This window comes from Durio zibethinus, chromosome 5 (genome assembly GCF_047325235.1).
Source record: "Durio zibethinus cultivar Kanyao isolate XHJ-2024 chromosome 5, ASM4732523v1, whole genome shotgun sequence".
Classification (NCBI taxonomy): Eukaryota; Viridiplantae; Streptophyta; class Magnoliopsida; order Malvales; family Malvaceae; genus Durio; species Durio zibethinus.
This window is the reverse complement of record NC_143166.1, coordinates 23,201,732-23,207,173: the sequence shown is the minus strand read 5'-3', so window position 1 is coordinate 23,207,173 and position 5,442 is coordinate 23,201,732. Positions and strand designations below refer to the sequence as shown.

At 34.4% G+C, this 5,442-nt stretch overlaps 2 long non-coding RNA genes across 5 annotated transcripts; one reads left to right on the top strand and one right to left on the bottom strand.

Annotated features, from left to right (window-relative positions):
- Positions 1–1,099: 1,099 nt before the first annotated feature.
- On the top strand, positions 1,100–2,582 carry LOC149518849 (uncharacterized). The gene is made up of 2 exons (XR_016342194.1): positions 1,100–1,555; positions 1,694–2,582. It is a non-coding gene; the product is annotated as an uncharacterized LOC149518849 (long non-coding RNA).
- Positions 2,583–3,076: 494 nt separating this feature from the next.
- LOC149518848 (uncharacterized) lies at positions 3,077–5,176 on the bottom strand. 4 transcript variants are annotated; one of them, XR_016342193.1, is made up of 4 exons: positions 5,017–5,142; positions 4,892–4,925; positions 4,246–4,742; positions 3,077–4,131 (listed from the first exon to the last, which is right to left on the bottom strand). It is a non-coding gene; the product is annotated as an uncharacterized LOC149518848 (long non-coding RNA). The 4 variants fall into 4 exon arrangements; XR_016342191.1 differs by having other exon boundaries at positions 4,246–4,925; positions 5,017–5,169; XR_016342192.1 differs by having other exon boundaries at positions 4,892–5,152.
- Between the last annotated feature and the right edge of the window lie 266 nt (positions 5,177–5,442).

Below are 5,442 nucleotides of genomic sequence, written 5' to 3'. Positions count from 1 at the left end.
AATTTTCTGACCTAACTCTATAAAAAAAATAATTTTCCTGGTGAAGTCACTAAGCTGTTGTAATGGTTTTTGGGGACTGTTAGATGAATTTGAAAACAAAAAAAAGTTGCCACCAATCTTTTTTGTCAGGTGCAATTAGTCACCTATTAAAACTTACCTTTTTAATAAAAATTTTAAAATTAATTAAAATTTATTAAAAAAATTTTTAGGTCTACGAAACAGTTCGAGTTTGAGAGTTGGTCACGCTTGAAGAAAGATTAGCACATTTATAACACTCGTTTAAAATGATACCAATTAATTCTGCATTATCCTTTAATTATGACTAAAATTGTCTTAATTTTGGTATTTAAATTTAAATTTTTTAATTTTCATTATTGTAAAAAAACATATTTTATTTTTATTTTTTAGTTTTTTTCTATTTTGAAAAATAAATAAAAAGCTTACATTTGAAAAAATTTCTAAAAAAATTTCAATACTTTGGCAATATTAATAAAAACTTTTTCACTTAGGGAATTTTTAAGAATTTTTACTTGAAATTCTCAAAAATCATATTTTTCAGTGGTTTATGTTTATCATCAAAATTTATATTTAATAAGCAGATTATAGAACATGATAAAATAATATTTTTTAAAATTTATTTTTTGTACTAAAGTGAAAAATTATTATCGAAAATTATTCTAAATGCTTCAATATTTTAACAGCAATAAGTTTTTTTACATAAAGATTCTTAAAGAATCACTACTCGAATTTTTTTAAGATCTCATCTTCAAAATATCTTTTTTTTAAAAATATTTTTTTTAGCAACTCTTCTTCATTTTTTCTTTTTAAAATGTACTATTAAAATTTTATAATTTAAATATGCATAAACAAATAAATTACTTAATAAAACTATAAAGAAATAAAGGATATAAAAAAATCCAAAAAGATTGGTTAAAGTCGAACAACGGTTCGAAGCGATTCATTTTTGGTTCAGTCGGGATCAGTCTGGTTCTCTTAGTTCAATAGATGATTCAAGAGAGGTCCAAATGGTTCAGACCGATTCAGAAAGAATTCAGTTTGACCGGTTCAAGGTTGTGACAGGGTTACGGACCTTGAATCAAATCGAGTCCACTCGCTGGTCAACCTTTTTTTTTTCAACTATAAAAGACTCGTTTTTTTATTTTCATTTCACTTCAAAAACTTTCTTCTAAACAAAAACCTTAGGAAACAAAAAAAAAAGCCTCCCTTCTTAACCCAGAGAGTCGCTGCATCGTTAACCATAACGCCGCCAGTTACCGCTATCAGTCGGCTCCTTTTCGCCACCAAATTTCACCGATAGCTTCTTCTATACTCCATCTTCTCAAATCTAGTCCTTGTTTTTCACAAATTGCCTCGAATTAGCCTAGATCTGAAGATTTAGCTCGAAACTTCAATCCTTCAGATCTTTTTCTTACACTATTGGATCCTCTTACAGTTTTAATATGTTACTCCTCTCTCTTCAATCTTCATTATCACTAGTTCTGATCGTCCAAAAAAAGTACAACATCGTGCGCTACCGTCTATCCATGATGCTGGCGTTAGTGGTTTCTGGCTACCTTTTTCCCTTTTTTTGTGCTTTTTTTATTTTTATTTTTTTGCTCCAACATTGAGGTTCCCTAACAGGAGACTGTGTGTGTGTGTGTTTTTTTTTTTTTTTGGCTTTGACTAGTTGCAGGTGGGTCTTTTTTGTGGTTTTTTTTCTTTTCGTATTGATTGTGGCTGTGGCAGTTAATGGCAACGAGGATGGTTGGGTTGGTGAAGGTCTATTTATGGTGGCTTGGGTTTTTGCTCAGGGACCATGGTGGTTCATGGTTGCAACAGTTTCAAAAGGTGCTTATAGCTGGCCGAAGTTCGGTGATAGTGTTTGCGGTGAGCGAGTGCTGTGTTGAGGGACTGTGAAAGGTGCAAGGTCCAAAGGGCTAGGTTGGATGGCAAGGATGCAAGCGACGGTTAGTTGTGCTCGATGCTGAGTGTTGGGAAGGTGCGTGCGGTGGTTGCGTTTTGCCAGGGACTAGCGTCGAGTGGTGCCGGTGAGAGGCCTAGTCATTTGGTACATAGAGGCTGGGGCTATGGAACCGGGCTGGTGTTCTTTGGTCTTGGTGCTTAGGGCTTGGAAAAGAAGGTGGCTATGGTGCCGGTGTGGGGGTGAAGGCTGGTTGAGAGGAATTTTGGGGTTGAATGGAGCTTAATGTAGGGGCTAGGGCTGGATGAAGGTGCTCGCGAGGGACCGGTGCTTGAAGATGGTCTTGGTCTGGTGAAATGGGTGCTCGAACCGCCCCTCCCCTTGTGTTTTCCCTTGGTTTTTAATCTGTGAGTTTTTTGTTCTCTTCCTGTTTCAACCTCAGAACCCCCAAATGCAACAACACAAGTACTGCCTCTGAAGAACCAATTGGAGATTTGGCTGCTTATGGCGTGGAATGGGCAGAAAAGCCTCTAACTCTGCTAGCCACTATCATTTTAGTTCGATATTTCTACTTTTTTTTGTAATTTAATTTTAATTAATTATTAGTTAATTAATCTTAAAGGATAATAATAATAATAATAAAATTAAAATTACTAATTCATTCGAACAAATGTAATTTAATTTAATGCTTAAACTTACTTAAATAAAAACATAAAAATCAAACAAATTCAAATTAATCCAGATAAAATTAAGTACCTCCTTTAAAGTTATTTTAGCAAACGCATGCTAAACATTAACTTAACATTATTTAAATTACGTTTAAAGGTATTTTAGCAAACGCATGCTAAACATTAACCTAACATCATTTAAATCAATTCACATGCATAGAAACTAAACATAAACAGCAACTAAAACCATAAGGCACCAGATAAAAACAAAACCTGGGCAGAAATGAACTTGGCAAAACCGAAAATACAAAAGTTCATCCCGCTATCAAAAGCATCCTTCCCTCACAATATCAAGCTCCAAACAAGGTAAAAATAAGCTAGAAAAAATTAAAATTAAAAAACAAAACTGGGCTGGATATTTTAACGGCAGAAACTAAAAATTTCATTCATAAAAATTGCAATGAACAAAGTTTAAATGAGAATAAAATGCAAGTGATGGGAAACTAGAATTAAAAAATGAAATAATAAAGCATTACAACGGAGGAAAACTAGAGCTAAAAAGTCGCGCCAAGGTCAGCAACAATGCTGCCTGCCAGTGACGTGAAAACCGTGAAGACATAAAAAATTTTTTTTCAAAAATACAATGAAGATTTGCGGCTCTCCTTTCCTCCCATAAAATTTTCTATTTAAAGCCTAGTTCCAGGTCTTCAAATGGCCAATCAAGGCCTCCTATTGATCAATCATGGCCCCCCAAAAAGCCAGCAGGCTAAAAAAAATTTTGCCGCTGGGAAGAGGCCTCCAAACCGTAAACTTTACAAGCACTTCCCCCCTATGCGATGTTTGATAACCTGGCCGATGAGAGTTTTTACTTCCACCAAGGACAATTTTTGGCAGCTTGTTCCCCCTCAAAATGAGCCATTTGGCAGCTGGTTTTGGTGCAAAAATCGAATCTGCCAGCAGGCTGGAAGCTTGTTAGGTAGTTGACCTTCATTCACTTGTGCCACCTTGCTTGAGTTCCCTTACCTTTCCAATCATTTTCCACTAAAATGCCATCTTGTATCCTTGTCGTACTCTGAAATTTTCCATCTCCCAACCCCTCCAAACCGTGGGAATTAATTGCACAAAGACAAACAAGAAGATGTCATATTCATTGTGGTCTTGTCTTGCAGTGTAAATGGTTCGCCCTTTCTTGCATCAACCAAAGCCGATCAAAGTGCTCCAAATTTGGCTTGATATCTTTCTTTTTCTTTCTCTTCATTTGAGCTTCCAAAGTCAGCTTGCAGCTCATAAAGCCAGCCCCTGACTAGCAAGTTATCCTATGCAAGAAAGGAAGCTCCCACATGCACTCATTAAGTGGCTCACGGCTTGGGACTTCTTAGGCATGCAATGGCAGCTTCTCTTCCTCTTCATGGTTCCATTTTCTCCTGGAAAATAGCTCACCTCATCCCCCAAGGCCTTTGCATTGCCTAGGCAAATTTTCTACTAGATTCAGGTATTGCTTGCATATTGATACTAGGTGATGGCATGGTATTTGAGTTTTCCCTACACAGAAAATTTGAAAATTTAGGTAAATAATCAAGCAAAAAGAAATCAAGTTACAAAATAACCAATTAAGTACAATATAATTTTATTAAAAAAATGAGAATCATCACATACCAAGGAAGAAAAGTTGGTTCCTGAATTGGGCAGCAAACACTTTTGCTTTGTGGAGCTTAGGACACTGATGGTGGCTACTGATTGGGCTGATTCTTGGGCTATGGGTGAGTTGGCTACTGCCGATCACGTAAGTGGGAAAAAGTGGGGATTTTGGATTCATGTTTCGTAATTTTAAGTTTTGTTTTTGCCTTGGAAACTTAATTCTTTGTTAAAAAAATGCTTGATGTTTTAAATGAACGATGCCTTTGAAATATTATACAGTTGGCATTTTTAAGTTTTGTCTACTTACTGTTGTTTTCTTGCATTTGCCCATTTGATTAAATGCATAAGGTTTTGCAGCTTCTAACTACTTTTATTAATTTTTTGTATCTTTTCTTTATTAAGAAGTAACCTGTAAAGTCCATATAAGACACACATATCTTAGAAGACATCAAAAAATAAATAAATAAACATCTTTAAAATTTTAAATTGAGATATTGCAGTACCTTTAACAATACCTGTAATAAAAAGGAAAAAAATAAACAAATATATCTTAAAAATTTTAAAATTAGTCAGCTGAGTCAAAAACAACTTCACGATCCAAATACGCAAAAACAAGAGCAATTTCCCAAATATACAAACAACAAAGCAAAAATTATTTCCTTACCTTTTTCTCTTCCATGCTCTTTCCTTTCAAGTCCCTTCGACATCGATACGAGAAGAGAGCAAAAGAATAAATAGAAAGAAATGAAAAAGATTAAAATAGATCTATTTTAAGTAGCAAAAAAATACCAGATAAAGTTGGATCCGACATTCCTATATTGGAAACAACCTCTCAATCTCATTCATTTTCCTTCTTTCCCAACTCTTTTTTTTTTTTTTTTTTGTTTTATTCTTTACCCCCTTTCTCTCACCGTTGCCTCTCCCTCCCCTCCCCTCCCCATTTTTCCATTTTGTTTTTCTTCTAGATTCTTCTCTTATCTGTTCTAACTCTCAAAGGCAAAAGACCAAAATATCCTTACAGCATCATTCTCTACCAAAATTTCCTTACATTATATTACCATTTTTTTCCTAAATTGTTCCTCTACTTATTTTTTATGACACAGTTAACATGGCTATCAATTTGGAATTAAGAATAGCTTTTATATAATGTTATAAATTATTATTATACTAGAATGGATGTCCAACACGTATTCGCAATATTTTTTAAAATAATTT